The sequence below is a fragment of the Alligator sinensis genome, unplaced genomic scaffold (assembly GCF_000455745.1).
Source record: "Alligator sinensis unplaced genomic scaffold, ASM45574v1 scaffold523_3, whole genome shotgun sequence".
NCBI lineage: Eukaryota > Metazoa > Chordata > Crocodylia > Alligatoridae > Alligator > Alligator sinensis.
In genome coordinates, this window is record NW_005842658.1 from 227,663 (window position 1) to 244,590 (window position 16,928).

The 16,928-nt window shown below is 44.1% G+C and overlaps 1 protein-coding gene across 1 annotated transcript in view; it reads right to left on the minus strand.

Moving 5' to 3' along the window:
- ME3 (malic enzyme 3) overlaps positions 1–16,922 on the minus strand; it is a 177,767-nt gene extending 160,845 nt beyond the window's left edge. Inside the window, exon 1 of the mRNA XM_025215641.1 lies at positions 16,844–16,922. The gene's annotated coding sequence lies outside the window, so the exon portion shown is untranslated. The remainder of the gene's footprint in view (positions 1–16,843) is intronic.
- Between the last annotated feature and the right edge of the window lie 6 nt (positions 16,923–16,928).

Here is a 16,928-nt window from a genome sequence, read left to right on the forward strand (position 1 = left end):
TAATACACTAAATAAAGATTTAACTATGTGTTTTACAAGTGCAGTTAATCCATGTGGCCAAGGGAGACTTGGGTTTGTCAATTCATGAGTTAATTGCATGAAGAAAAATTGAGCCACAGAGCAGAACTCTGTTTATAAGACGTCTGTTTATTGAACACAGGACCAGTCAAAAGCATGCAGGAGAGCGTCGCATTATGGCCTGCAGCAGTAGGCCAACTTGTTACTGCAGGTTTTTTTCCATCAGAACCACACACACACACACACACACACACACACAGAGTGAACGCTGGGTACAATTTTAGTTTTTGAAAGCTTTAAAAATGAAGAGAGTTTTACTGTTTAGAACATTTTAAAAACACTGCATTTGCATTGATAACATGTAGACCATACCTCAGGACAATACAATTTAGAAAGAAGTTTAAAATAACCCATAAATTAATTTTAAATGGAAATTACCAGCCTATCTCTAGTGAAAAACATTTAAAAAAAAGAGGGAGTAATCCAGTCTACTGTTGTGCTAGCTAAGCCTTCTGTTGATGTAGGCTGCTCACAGAATGAAAGTCTTAGCAGTGGAAAGTGTTTATGTTCCTGAAAGCTTCCTTGTCCAACCTGTTCCTATTCAACTAAGCTCCAAAATTAAGCTCCTCCAAACAAAGAAGGTGTTTATCTGGGTAAAAGACAAAGGTCCTGAACAAAAAGTTTTAATATCAGAGCTAATAAAATGTGAATCGGGAAGGGAAAGCGGGAAGACAGGGGGTATCCAGCAGTCGGAATAAAAGGCTAATTTTTTCAGCCTGAGTTACTGCCTATGGTTTGCTTTTATAAGAATATTCTTGGATCCAGAATCCCCAGCTTAGTTAAAATAATCATTTGCTTTTTAGCTCACTGCTCTCACTACACTGAATAGGAATAGGACGGTCTGTAATCCTGCATTACCTCTAATCACAGCTGCTAAGCCAAGGTTTCTCTTGCCCAGGGCAGCACACTGCATTTAAAAGCCTGTGGAGGGCACTGAAAGGCTGAATTTCAGCTACAGAAATCAATGCCTTTTTTCCAGAGATGATGCAGCTATTCCACCTGTAGCAAAGGAGACTGAACTTGCTGAGGACAGTGATGCTGGACAATCCAGTGTTCTGTCTATGCTAAATTGTACACTGCTGGGTGAAATGGATACCATATTTTCTGGTGTAGAAAACAGGAAAGAGGTACAAATGAAAGAACTGGGCCATAAGGCCAAATGCCATCCTTTGACCAAACCAGTTGTAACACAAGAGGGCCCAGGATGATAAGTACAGAACAGTAAATCCTCTCCATTCCTTGCCCCTTAAAAAAAAACAAAACCAAAAAGATGCATCACTTTTAAACCAGAGAAGGTGCAAGACATCACTTTTAAACCAGAGAAGGTGCAAGTATATATCTAAAACTCAATGACATTATATGGCAAACAGTCAATCACATTACTTCCCCTTCTTGGAACAGTCTATTTGATATACAAATGGGTTATGATAACTCAAGGGCTGTATTTCCTAAATCATAGCAAATTTTACCATTGCCTTCTGTGTGATCAAGACTGAGACAGACATTTATGAAGTCTAGTTCCCTCTTTAAGATCTCTCCTGCTTAATCACGATGGTGGATAAAGTCCACATAGTTCAGCACGGCGGAATGATAACTGTGTTATAGGAGAGACAAAAATGCTACCTTTGCATACAGTTAAGTTTTCCAACTCCTCTCAGAGCTCCACCAGCAGAACTTGGCCTTACAGTCTTACTGAGCACTAATTTATTGCTTAATTAACCTCAATACAAATGGTTTAACAAATAAGGACACCCACCCCAAAAACATGTTGGAACCACAGTCAGTTGCATTCATTGCAACACAAATACAAGTCATATCCTAGTTTGCTTTGCCGTAGTTACATTTTTCTCTTAACAAAGGGAAAGGAAAATGATAAATATATATATTTAATCATTTCCAAATGCCACAGAACTAAGAATTTAGGGAACAGAGATTACTATGATTTGTGCCTTTGAAAAATTACCTTGCTCTGTAAGGAAAAATATTCAATCCTGACTGTTGTTAAGACTATACAATTGTTGGATTTTTTTCCTGCTTTGTTCTAAGAAAGGAACAACCAATGCAATTTATGTTAATATTTTTTAAAATCTTATTTCATTTGCTTATCTCAGCAAATAAAATAAAAAGCCAAACAGAAACAAATCTGATAGCAATTGAAGATACCAGAATAACGGTTAAGTTTAATGTCCAAGGTTGTATTACTTAGGGCTTATAAAGTCACTGCACATACTTAAGGCTGCTCTACCTTGAGATCAGGAAATCAAAGTCCAAAAAAAATCCAAACTCAGGTACTCTGATCTCAATATAATCAAGAATAGCTATGAAAAATCAAGGGCGAGAGACAGGCAGGAAGAAAGCTGCTACATAGCTCTTCTTCCCATCATACCTCATAATGTATTTTAAGTCTTTTAAGGTCTACTCCTATTAAGAAGTAGCTTTCATACAGTATTTTTGCTAATGAGCAGTCCTCAGGAATTAATATCCTAGGGAAGTAATTCTCAACTAGGGTTAGAGAATCAGCCTGGGGGGCTGTGGGATCCGTGTAGGGGTGTCACAGGGTACTTTGCAGTATTACCACTATTATGTGTGCAAACATCATGATTCACAAAATAAATCCAAATACTTCAAATAAGAATCTTTGTTGTCAAAGACATTCTAATTTGTTGTAGTCTTCCTGATGTCTTTGCAAGGGAAGAATTACTTATTTTTCTATAGTCCAAAATTGAGTCAAAATTAAGAACTGGCATTTTCCAAGGGGGATCTCAAGTCTAAAAAGTTTAAGAACTACTGTCCTAGAGGTATCTTAGAAGTGGAGGGCATTCCTCCCCACAAACAAGGACTCTATACTTCACGATCATGAAACTAGAGGTGTATTGAACACTGTTTCATGGGGAATCGGGGCACTCTTAGGACACTTCAGGGGTGTCATTAGTCTTCCCTTACCCACTGTATAGTCCATTTTTCCTTACGCATTAGTAGCATAGTTGAATTAACCTAACTAGCCAAAATGGTGGTGCTGTCAGTACTAAAGTATTCAGTGCCATATGCTGACTGGCTATTAAGGAGCACAATAGATGAATTCAGATTATGTTTTCTCAGGACAAAACCAGGCTAGCTGCACCTGCTTGCAGTGAGATTGAACCTGACTCCACCACTTGGATCAGTTAAAGAAACAAGTGTCTGAGGCCCATCTATTACATCTGTATCTTTAAGAAAGAAACCAAGGCACAGAAAATCTGATGACATGTCTGGAAACAAGCAAACAAAACCCAATTAACTTCATTCTTTGGATCTACCTGAAAGTTATATGATTATGTTTCCAAATGCAAACAAACTTGTCATCTCTGGTAAGCATCAGAAAATGTCAATTAGTTGTCTTTATATTTTAGAGCAGTGGTTTTCAACCTGTGGTCTATAGACTCCTGGGGGTCTGTAGACTATGTCTAAGGGGCCCACTAAAGATGACTACAATCAATCAAAAGTATGTAAATACCCACACTTACAATTCAAAGCGGTCCACACCTCCATTCAAAATTTTTAGGGGTCCACAAATGAGAAGAGGTTGAAAATCACTGTTTTAGAGTACAGACTTCTAGAAGGTGAGTGATAGTATCACAGTGTTTGTAACTACTGTAAATCACATATTAAAGGCAACAAGCTCCATGAATGAATGTCAATGGAAAGACTCCCCCTGACTTCACAAGAGGCTCTGCACCCCTCCTAAATGAAATGGGCAGGCCTCACCAGAATACAGCCAGTAGTATAACTGATGGGGGACAACCAGGGCAGCGACTATAGGCAAATAGGTGCCTATAGCTACACACCGACAGAGGCAGCTGATCATGCTGCTGCAGTTGGCACCCTGGCAGTCAGTGCTGAGCCAGGCATGGCACAGCTGCCCCAGGGACGGAGCTGCCTGGCTACACCGCTGCACACAGCACTAACCAGCCTAAAGTCTTCCTTAAACACAACTCATCTCTCATGCTCCCAGTAAAGTCAGTAGTTGCTTCCTGATGACTTCAATGGGAGCAGGCCATAATAAAAGGGAATGCTGAATGAACTGTAATACATGGCACTAGTTCCATCTAAAGTGTTATGAACATTTTTATTGCTGCAATTGCTGCAATTTCCATCAAGGGCTGATGTTGTTTGAAATGCATTTTTATTTAAATACCAGAAAAAAAAAGCTTACTCCACAGTTGGAGCTAAGGGCGCCTATAGACATGCTCCAATGTGTTCTAATTAGAACGTGTCAGAGCAGATTCGACGAATCAATTAATCGAGTTTGCTGGGGTATTCTAATTAGAATGCTCCAGGATGCTGTAGTGTCATGTGTATTCAATGTTTCGCATTTCAAAATGGCGGTGGGGGCACTTTTAACTAAAGCTCATTTGAATTTTAGTTAAAGCACCCCCACAGCTATTTTGAAATGCGGGGCACTGAAAACATATGATGTTGCAACATTTTAATTAGAGCAGCTGTCTGAAAGCCACTTTAATTAAAATGACCCCCTGCAATCTGGACCACATGTAAAGACACCCTAAGAGCCATGTTCAGTCTCTGCAAAAGCTGACTGTGGCTTAAGGAAACCTGGCATTCTTCAAAAAAGCAAATGAGGTAAAAAAAAAGTTTTGGAATTTGCCAAATTAATGAATTTCCATAATGTAAACACTGTACTGCAACCAGCTCACTAATGGGGTCGTCAGTTTAAAATCCACAGGTGGCTTTTGTCCAGAGTTACCATTTCCTCTAATTATCACTACTACTTTTCTGTGTGTGAATTGAGTGCTAGCGAATTTGTCCAACTGATATCCCCCCACCCAATTAATTACGTGCTTGCACAGAGCTAACAGTGGACTAAGCACTTATCTGTCCACAGACCAGCTACAACACAGGCAGCCAGAGTGTCAGCTTCCACATGTCCTCCTGTCAAAGCAACTACTAAGGCCTCATCTACACTGAAGTTTCACCACTACAGCTTGACCCACAGAAACCATTTATTGTAGAGGCAGTTTATGCCAGCAAACACAGGCTTTTGCTGGGATGGCTCATACTGGTTTAGCCAGCAAAATAAGCTGTACTAGCTGCATTCACCCATATCCACATATCTAACGGTACATTTTTTGTTGGCACAGAAAATGTCATTAAACCTCCTTCCCAAACAAAGCCATTGTCAGCAACAGTTTCTTAGAGAGACCTAGCTTAAGCCCCAATAGAGAGAGCAAATTGCACTTCTGTCATTAATGATACAGCCATTAAGGTGGTTCTCAAAGCACAGCAGAAAATGAGGACAGCATACTTATCCCATTTGACAGCTGGGAATTCTGGGGAAGGAGGAAGCAAAGTGACTTTCCCAAGGTTGCATAGCAAGGCAGTGGCTAAGCTGGGAATACAACCCACGTCTCCTGAGTCCTGTTTGCTACTTGATGCACTTGATTATTTTTTGTTAGGATCCCAGACCTTACCAACACTGGGGATTTGCCCTGATTGCTGGCCACCCACCAGCTGGATGGAGTGGCACCACTGAATGTGCCTGCTATAGACAGGCCAAGTTGCTAACTCCACTTTGAAACAAGGGTAAGATGCATTTGATTCCATCAAAATAAGGGAAAGGTAATATTAGCACACAGAACTACTAAGCACCCAATAAAACTGCATTCTCATCCAGGCCCAGAGCAGAGGAACATTTGATTGTTTAAAATCTGCAGCATCTCTGCACTGAGACTCGTATACAAACTTGTCCCCCCTGCCCCAGCATTACAAGCTAGTAGCAGTGTGCTAACAAGCCTGCTGAGCAAGTACTTTGGGACAGTCTGAACACGTGCTATTGAAATGTTTATCTTGCTTCCTACAGTACTAGGACTTGGGCCAGATTTTCAGCGCACAAAGCGGAGCACAAAAGATGCCGTCTTGTTATGTCCACAACACTGAGATTTGTACTTGCAAGCCTCTGGAGAACCCCAGAACAAACACAGGCCTGGACACAGATATCATTTCCCCAATGTCATGGAGTGTTTGGTTCATGGGAAACTTAAAACATCAAACACAGTCTCTCTCTGTCAGGAAGACAGAGCTTCTTTCAACATCACAGCTTCTTTCAACATCACAGCATCCATGGCTAGAGGGTAGACAGCAAGTCCACAAGAATTTAAAAAACATCTTCAGACTAGATTGAAAAAGACCCTGCACAAATATGCCAGGGAGGAGGAGAGAATAAGGTGCAATTTTACTCACATTCACTTGTACAGGAAAAACTTACAGTCCTGGTGCCCAGGGTGGTGGGCCAAACATCATCAGCTGTCCTAACCTACCCTGCAGGTGACGTGAAAGCAGGTAAGAGCAGGGTAATAACCCTGTCTCTCCTAGCACATTAACCAGTGGTATGAGGCAGAGGCTGAAGGACTGCATCCTGTAACTGTCAAAAACCTGCAGTAGGATCAGAAATAGAGAGCGTTTTAATCACTGTGATGGATCATAGTGGAAGAGGCAGCTTTGCAAACAGCCAAGTCCCAACCCAACACAGAAGCAAGAGCATCAGCACTATGTGCACTGTGAGCCCTGCAGCAGGCCCAGGGTATGCTGCGGTTGTCTGCTGTCCCCTGCCAGTCAGTCCTCACTTGCCTGTCATCCTGACATCCCAGTGACCAAAATGTTTCCTGGCTGCTGTGGGCCTTCCTGGAGCATGGATTAATATAACAACTGGTCACTGCATATACAAATCACATACAGGTTTCCCTCGCCAACCGCTGGAGTTAGGTTCCTGAAAGTTCCTGTGGTTGGCAAAAACCGTGGTTGGAAAGACAAAAGGCTTATGGGGAAAATGGCAGGTGGCGGGCTGATGCATGGCCACGGAAAACTGTGGTTACTCAAAACTGTATACCACGGTAGCCAAAACAGTATATAGAATATTAAGTTTGGATACTCAAAACCATGCTAATAGCATTTATTAAAGTAGGCCTTGCTGGAACAGAACTAGGCATACCCTTTATAGCTTGAACAGATATGCTGGAAATACAGCAACTCCCTGGAGACCTACATCTGCCATGCCTTCAATTTGATAATTAAATGGGACCTCAGTTCAGTTCAGGACAACCTTAGGTGTCTCTTTTTCACTGCTCACAGTTACTAGTCTCCAGTGCTTCATCTACAGCTCTGCACAGGGAGCTCCTTTCTCCAGCACTACCAAGGCCTGACTGCTCTTCCCTGGAACTGGGTTTATAAAGCCACCGGGACTGCCCCTTCCAGCCTCCAGGCAGTCCACCTTAACGGCACCTTTATCCTACTCTTACACTACTCTTACACTCCTTGACAGTAACAGGATTATTGGGTCTTCTATTACAACCCCATACTCAAAATAGAAGCCATTGCATCCCCACTACTTGTGGGTAATTTTCAACGATAGAGAATATTTGAGAGATCCAACCTGCGGGGGACTATGGGATAGATGGTATGGAAGGATATACAGCTGGGAAAGTCTGCAGTCTTCCAGCCTGCCTGAAATGGAAGGAAAAAAGCACCATAAACTGCTGCCAAGTCCAAGAACGGCAACAAGCCTGGTGCAATCCTGAGGCTTTGAGGCATACTGAACATATTGTAAGCAAAGCCCCTGCAAGCCAAGCCTAATCAGACCTTTACATAAGCTGCTTGTTCATAATACAATAATAAGCTTCAGTTTAGAGATTGTTATTGCCAATTGCTTCCCAAAAATGACTATCCTTGAATAGCCTCCTCAGTCCCAACATGTTATGATCTGCCCTTACCAACATTATATGTGCAGGGTATTGCAAAAAAAAAAAAAAAAAGTAGGAAATCAAGAGATTTGACTGGGCTGTCCCACACATAGGAGAGAAACACACAAAAGTACAAGGACTAATTCCATCTTGGTATAACCTACTGAACTGAGTTATACTCAGGAAGAAGCTGGCCCAGACGAGATTAAAACATGCCTCTCCATGCCAGATATTAGCAAAGGTTTGTCATAACACATGCTCCACTAACCAGCACCATGGATGAAGATTGTATCACCTCTTGTGCATCATAAAACAAAGGTTAGAAAGTACTGTTCTGCAGAGCACAGTTGCTCCAAACCTTGTCTGTTCCAGTTCAAGTTATCTTCCAGGATCTAGAGGCTGAAGGACACAGTGATGAAATAACCCTTTCTCAAATTTGTCATTCAGAAGAAGACTGTTAGATAGGCAAATATTGAAGAAAATGGATGGATCCACATAATGGGCATCCACTGCTCTAGGTTGGGGCAGGAAAAATACAGCCTGTAGGCCAGACCTGGTCCAACAGGTAATTGCATCCAGGCTGCAGGCATCCACCAATTAATTGTACCCCACCCAGCCCGTGCACTTAGCTTCCCACCCTCCTGTGCAGGAGGGCCCCAGCCCAGCCAGCATGCACAGCTTTTGGGCAAGGTCACTACTGCCACCACTGCAGCTGCCAGGGGACCCGCTCAGCTTCCCTGGCCTCCAGCAGCTCCTTCCCCTCTCTCTGCTGCTCGCTCCAGGCAGCATGTAGGCGGTTGCAGGCAGGCAAGGGGAGCTGCAGCAGGGCAGGAGGACAGGGTGTGGGGCTGGGGTTGATGGGAACGTGAAGCCCAGGGCCTGAGCCCAGGGGGGTGGCGGGAGTGTGGAGCTCGGGTGTGTGGGGTGTGAGGGAGGGTGGGGGACATGGGGACACCCCCACATACTCCCCCCCACCCCAAGGCCCACAACCCCCACTGCCAGTGACGGCAGCAGCAGCAGATGGTGGGCCCTCAGGGCGCTTGTGGTCAGCAGAGGTGCAGCCGCCCAGCGGTGCACGGCTCCAGCCAGTTCCAGGAGCTGCACGTGGAGGCAAGGAGTGGAGCCAGGCTGGCCGGCCTCTATCGCACGGGGTTCCCTGCAATGCAAGTGCAGCTCCCGGCACTCATGCACCACTGGGGGGAAGCCCCTGCAAGGGAGCCAGTGGACCGGCCCCACTCCCTGCCACCACGTGCAGCTCCTGGGACTCTGCTGGGAAGCAGGGAGCAGGGCTACCCACCACTTCCAGCGAAGTCCTGGCAACTGTATGGGGCGAAAGGGAGCAGGGAAGGCAGCCAGCTCCATCATGCAGGGCTTCCCCCCCCAGTGGCACATGAGTGCTGGGAGCTGCACGGGAGCCCCACACGATGGAGCTGGGCTGGCCTGGCTCTACTCCCTGCTGCCACGTGCAGCTTCCAGAACTGGCTGAAGCCACATGCCACCGGGCAGAGGTGCCTGCACGGGCTATGAGCACCCCGAGGGACCGCCACCTGCTGCTACTGCTGCTACTGCTCCCACCATGGGGGGAGCGTATGGGGGGTCCCCACACACCCCGGCACACCCACAACCCCTCCACATATACACCCCCCACACCTCCCAACATACCCTACACCCTCCTGCACACACACAGCCACACCCCCTCACAGTCACCCACAGACACCCTACTGTATACCCCCCGCAAAGACATCCAAGACTTTATTTTTCAGTTATTATGCAATCACCTCTATATACACTATGCAAACACACATAAATCAGGACAAAAATATTTTTTGAAATAAAATTAAAATATTTTATAGTAAATGATTTTTAGTATAGGATTTGTTTTTTTTCCAGTCCTAAGAGGGCAACCCTCCCTCCCTGCCAAAGGAGTACTTCCAGGGGTAAGGGGAGGGACTCCCAGTGGCAAAAGCCAGGGGGCGGGATTTCCAGTCCCAAGATGGCAACCAGGGGGCAAGGCACCTGCCAAGAGGCGGGGCTACTGTTGCAGCCCTTGACAGCTCACTCATTAAGCGGCCATCCAGCTGAAATAATTGCCTACCCCTGCTCTTGCTCTAGGTGTTGCTACCATGTTATACAGTCACCCAAATGCCCAATTTTGCCTCACATGCAACCAGTTTCATATCCTAATTTTAAGACTAAACCATGTAAATGCTGCCTCGCCTGCTTTGTACAGGCATGCTTAATTTCCTAACTTTGCTCCCTGTGACGTTGATGCAGAACTTTAAAACTCATTTCTACATACAGTGCTCTCGATATGCCCAAGACCAATGGAACAGCCCAAACATGCGGCAGCATAAACAAGCAGGAAAGGAGTTAATTTCCTGTTCCTTGATGGGGCTTAATCCTGAATATCCATCTAGTCATCGTTTCTATAAATCATCAAGATACATTCCATGAGATGCACAAGTGGGCAGCACATGCAAGTACAAAAAACATATAAACTATTAGCCAAATATATTAAAAGACCTAATTCTACACACTGTATCTGCACTGCAGCTTCCATAAAAAGTGTAAGTTATCTGCAGTTCTTGCCTGTTCCTCAAATAATGCTAATATTCTGCCACTTCCAGGAAAAAAAAGTGCTGACCTCCATATCTGGATGTCTGCAGCATTTGTGATGGCAGAGATCCAAAATGCTTTGACTCAGAAGTGGGCGCTTCAGCCAAATGTGAGTTATTTTCATACTACCAACTGAATTATGTACAAATGAAGGCAGTTTGGTGCACAGAAAAAGATTACAACTGATCTTGGAAGGAATAATTTGGGTTCTTGAGACTCTAAAGATGTGTAGTTAAACATAAACCTGCCTGGTTAATGCATTTACCCTTGCTTTCAGCTCAATTAGCTTGCTAACTACATTCCTAGTTAGGGCAACATGAATATTTACAACAGAACTGGAAGAACTGGGAGTAATAAATAAAATTTATTAATAGATTAGTGAAGCCATTGTCTTTAACAAATAAGAAATCATATTGTTTGTTTGAAGTGACCTATTTCCAATTACGTTCCAATCATAAATGCCAGAGAGTGCAAGGGAGAAGATACAATGCAGCCCCTGGCCATGGGTGGGCTGTACATCAGGAGACAGCTCTAGCTAGCAGGGAAAGGTGTCTCAGTCTCTCTAACAGGGTCCCAGATCCTCAAACTCCTTTAACTCACCAACACGTGCGTCACAAAGGAGTGCAGATTTTCAGTGCATCCAGTACCCCCACCTTGCTCTTCAGCTGATCACAGAGGAGGTAACCCAGAGCAACCAACTCCTTTCCATCCCACTATGTCAGCATAGACTGGCAATTTCTTGTGGCTGTGTCCTTCACTATGGATACTACTCAAAGCAGCCAAAGCACTCTGTGAGCTACAGACCAGTTTTCCTTCTCTGCAGGTAGGCCAGCCCTGCGCCAAATTACTCAGGAATTCTGTACCTTGGAGAGTACCCACAAAAAGGAATATTGGAGTGGACTAAAAACTAGAACTGCAACATAGCGACATGCAGTATACTTAATCTAAGAGCGATATTAGTTCATAGAGGGCCAAGAGCTAAGTATTCCTGACTGCAGTGGTTCCAGATCCATGGGGTCATGCATGGATGCAAGATCCTTTCCACAGCCTCCCAGTTTGTATCCTGAGCGCGAGGCCTTGTTCTGCGTCAGCAGAATTGGGCTGAGGACACATATGCTTGAGGGACAACATTCCTGTTTCTATGGTGCTGATTTTAGATCCAAGTTTCTGGATTCCTCTTGCCCCTCTCATGGTCTAGGATGCCTTTCCCAGTACCCCTGCTTTCCCTAAATCCTGTGGATCTGGCTGCTCTCCCAAGACCTCTGAAAACAGACTCCTTTTGCACCACATGCCCAGACTATTTGCAGGATAAAGTGATAACATTCACATTAATGCACGTTTGTGAACAAGCAGGAAATGTACATGTTTCCTGCTTTTAAAAATCCCACTAGAACCTAGAGCTCTCTGGTAATTTGGGTACTGTCAAACTTCTTATTAAATCTCTTGAGCAGCCAAACTGTCATGCGATTCCCTAGATAGCAGCACACATGGAGGTCTGTGTGCTGACTGATCTTTTGAAAGCATTAGCAGTTGTGGGCAGACACTAGGCCTTACGCTGCTTCATGTTTCATTTCTACAACATTTCAAGTACTGGCAGTGAACAGCTGCTTTAAACAGCACTTCCTAAAATCTAGGAACTAATTCTTACCACTTCCTCTCCATCTATTTGTGAGATCTTTCTGTCAAATTAAGGGTGGCTGCCTCATTTTTTTTACCTCTCTAGGCTGTTAAGTGCCCCAGGAGAAGACTGTTAAAGCATCTTGTGTAACTTTGAACAAGGGAGAAAAGTGGTAATATTTAGAAAGAGGAAGAATAGTGTACAGGATCCTATAAGAAGTAAGATTTTGAAAATCACAGCAGCTTGGTTATACCCCTCTAACACTGCTCTTCAAAAGCTAGGCAGTAACCAAATTTTTCTTTGAAAGTTCTTCCTCCGGTAAAGCATTAAAGACTGTGCATTAAAATCTTTTTAGAGTACCCACAGGAAACAATCTGCAAAGTTTCCTTCCACGTGACTTTCACCATGCCTGTCAGAGAACTGGTAATAAATCCTAGATCTCATGAATCTCATCCTCCCATTCAACACACCGGACCATCTCTGCTTTGTGCTTTCAGGAAGATATTGCAGTATGTCTCAGCAAGCAAAGCTGGACGTACAACAACACACCAACCTGTTATATAAATCACAATGATTAGAGAAATGGAGGCAAATTAATTACAAACCCTTCCCAGAGAGCTGGTGTAATCGCCAAATTCCATTCTTCACCAATATTTAGGAATAAAATTTTTGTAACTTATTCATCCGGTAGTCTCACTTAGTCAGCAAAAGCCAATGGAAGAAAAACATAGCAAGGAAGCCATGTCCTCAGTGTATTTATCATTCACCTTTTCTTGGAAAGATTTGGAAAAACAGATGGGTTTTGTACATCATACTCTACACATCAATAGTCAGGCAGCAGTGAGCTCTAAAGGCTGCCACAGAAAGATCATGGACAGCAGGCTCCTTCCTGTTAAAAGGACCATTAATTGCTCATTGCTCTGTTACATCCGGTAAGGAATCAGAAGTCTGTTCTGAGCTGCTTAGCGTATTGCCAAGCACTGCTACCAAAATAGCTTAGAGAGCCCATGCTGACATGCAAGCTAAACTACTGATTACAATTAGCAGGTATCCCTACCTCTCTGGGGTATTGTGTGGATGACTGCATTGAGGACTGTGAGGTGTTCAGATACCACATTAAAAAGGGCCATATAAACACCGTTCTACATCTATCTGGGGCAGAAGCTTGCAACCTGAATCCCAGCAAACATCCCTCTTTATACACAAACTTGAAGGGGAGATCTTTATGGATCCAATGAAATATGATACATGTGACACATTTCACCAGTGACAAAAACATGGTTTCTCTCCTTCCTGTGCTTGCATCCTAGTTCTGTTGGGTCTTTAATGCCATCAAGGAAGAAAGAGAACAAAAATGAGACAACACAAGAGGATGCTGAGAGGTGATCTTGTGGCTGTCTACAAACTCATCGGGGTGGGGGGTGCAGCAGGAAATAGAGGATACGATGTTTATCAGGGTGCCCATCGGGGTAACTAGAAACAATGGCTACAAACTGAAGGACAGCAAATTTAGATTGGACATCAGAAAACAATTCTTTACAGCAAGGGTTGCCAAAATATGGACTATGCTTCCAAGGGAGGTGGTGCTGTCCCCTTCCCTGGAGGTATTTAAGAGAAAATTGGACAGACACCTGGCTGAGGTCAGGTGACCCCAGTTCTCTTTCCCGCCCAGGGCAGGAGGTCGGACTTGATGATCTAATAGGTCCCTTCTGACCCTAAAATCTATGAAATCTATAAGTAGGCCCTTGGGAAAACAAAAAGACTTGCTGCTTAAGGAATCAAAGAGGAAGCCTTGCTCTTGACTTCATCAGAAGCAGGCTCAGGTTTTCAAGAAGCATAAGAGATTGATGACTTGCAGTAATTACCTGAACCATTCCAATTTGAAGCAATATATTATTGCATCACTTTGACCCGCTTCACTATTCAAAGGTGAAGGTCCTAATTTTCCAGTAATAAATGATATACGTGATGGCAGTAGAAACACCAGATATCTTTCTCTTGATAAGATATCTTTGGACAATGCTAGCTGACAAGACAGTGAAGAAAAAAAATAGAACCAAAGCACTTCAGCTCCAACAATTCAATGATTTTCATGGATAACTGATACATTTTCATTCTCTCCCCAGCCTTACAGGTGGTTCTGAATTGTTTGATGGCATAGTATAGTAGCCTCACACTACAACAGATGATGCACTGTGGTGTAGCAGTCTGATGCATCAAGGGAGCCACCATTATTTGTACATGAAGTGGAACGTAAAGGTCCCAACCGCTGCAATAGGGCCTGAGCAGTATAAAAAGATAAGAAAAGATCAAAGATAATCCTTGCCCCAAGGAGTTTGAAACCTAAAGTTCAAGACAAAAGGCAACAGGTAGTTACCAGAGATAATTATAATCAACTTCCCAAGTGTTCAGACCCCTAGCTGTTGTCCAGTTTATTCACTTTAGGTGCAAGTCTTGCTGGATCAATATATGCTGCTGACACAAAGGCTATACTAAAGCTTTGGCCAGGCCTCAGCAGCAAGCCGGATGGATGCACGAACTTCTCACGTTAAAAAAAAACCTTGGCAGGCTTACATGGCAAGAGATGGGACAGAGACATGGTGGTACAAGGCAGGACAGCCCAGTACTGGGATAAGGCTGAAACACCCAGGTCAGAAGTGAAACTAGCCCCCGGTACAAGACGTTTTGAGATGTTCAACATACAGATGGAAAGTAATACATCATTTGTTTTGTTCATTGTATAAAAGGAGAATTGGAAAACATGAAAACTTTGCCTGCATAGTGGCAACTACTTTGTCACAGGTGCAAATGCCTTAGCTCCTGGTCTGATGTACTTGTTAGGTCAAACCATGTTAAGGCTGTGCTGGTAGACAATAAACCTGGCTGAATCTTTGCCACCGAACTGAGCCTGCAGTCGTTCTTTAAGACAAGACCGGTGTTGGGATTTCCTGGCTGCGAATTTTGCTGGCACCACAGCTCCTGAGACTTCAGCACTGACAACACATGGATAACACTCAATGAGGACAACAGCAACAAAGGCACCCATAACCCAAGACGAGAGTAGGCACATTTATAAGATATCCGATAACCTGGAGTAGTCTGTCAGAATATCAGCATAAGATTTCAACCCCAAATTCCCAAAGCCTATATACAGTCGGACCCCAATTATGCGGGGGATATGTTCCTGAAAAACACCGTGTAAGATGAAACCGTGTAACTCAAGGCATTAAGACAATGGAAAACAGGGGGATAGGGACCTGGGACCAAGATTTGATAACATTATTTCACAATAAAAGGATATATAAACACAAAATAATGGAATTAATAGTCTTATTAAAACCTTTACTCCTGGCTATGTGCTCATACAGAGACAAAGCTTTAGCCCTAACTGCCGCGCCGTCAACGCCTGCTCCTTTTGTATTGGTCCTTTCATTGATCCAAAGATTAAGGAGTTTCTCAACCTTATCTAAATGAGGAATTTAAGTCAACAACGACACTCTCCAACTCACAGGGGTTGTCGTTTTCACACAGTCTCTAATTTTTTGCTCACTCACTTTTTTTAATGGTATGCACAGTCAATTCACTTAAACTACTGGCGAGCGATCGACGCAGCACTATTGCCTTCTCTGAATTTATCAAGGATTTCTATTTTCTGGGTCAGGGTGATAGACTTATGTGCTCTTTTGGGCACAACATCAAGGGCTTTCTTTGATGCTATTTTCACAAATATTCGGGGTTAACGTAACCAAAAATGATGGACAATTTCGGAGGAGATGACGAGTGATGCTAACGCTATGTAAGCAGACTCCAAACTAACAACCGCTCTACCGCAAACAGTGTAAATGTGAGGCAGGGTATCACATAAGTTGAAACAAGGTCACTTTATATAAAGCGTGTATACGTGAATCAGTACAACTCGAAACTGTGTAACCGGGGGTCTGACTGTATACATTTATATTATCCTCCAATTTACGTGTTGCTCTGATGTTTGTATTCAGGAGGCAGAAAGGAGGATGAGGAACTGTACTATTCATAAATACAATACTATTTGGGGTGCTTTTTGTGCTCCTTGGGAATTTGGTCCAGAGCAGCAAGAAGCCAGTCTACCCTGGAGTCCGAACAATACTGAGAATTAAAAAAAAATCTTTCCCATAGGAAGTGTGATTTTTAGGACATAAAACAGAGGTTACTATGGACCCAGCAGAGAGAAGCTTAAAAACAAAACCAACCCAAACTCACTTCCTCTTTTTAGCGCAAAGAAATAAATAAAAAAAGCCAGTTTCACCTCTAAACACAGCTTTCAAAACATCCTTATTATCCATGGTGGGGTTTTCATCAAGCAAGATACCAAACTCTTCCTTCCCTCATTTTTTTTTAATTAAGCACAGAGAGTTTGGACACGGGGTGTTGTTTACCTCTCGGGGCTGCAGAACAGACCCCCAAGCACCCAGGCCTCTGAGCGCTTCCTCGAGGCAAGCACCCGCACACCGGTCCCAGATGAAAAGGGGCTAGATGCAAACAGCCAGAACCCACCCGCGCGGGCCGGGGATTTAAATCTGTGCCCCTGTGCTGCTGCTTGCTCAGCCCTGCTCTGCAAAGGCCCTTCAAAAAAGGGAGCTGTCACTACTAGCCCGGTGGCATTTCCATCTTGCAAGCAGCCCCCGGGAAGGGTCCTGGGGGCGACCGCTGCCAAAGGGACCTGGTTCTCTTGCGCTGCTGGGATGAATCCCGCAGGGTGGGGACACCCACATCGGCTCTTCCCGGCCCTGCTGCCACCCCCAGCACTGGGCTCTGCTGCTACCTTGTTGAGATGCGGGTTGCGGGTGATGTCGTAGCCCCTCTTCTTGAGGGCGGCGGCGCGGGCCGGCGCGGCGGGGCCATCCCCG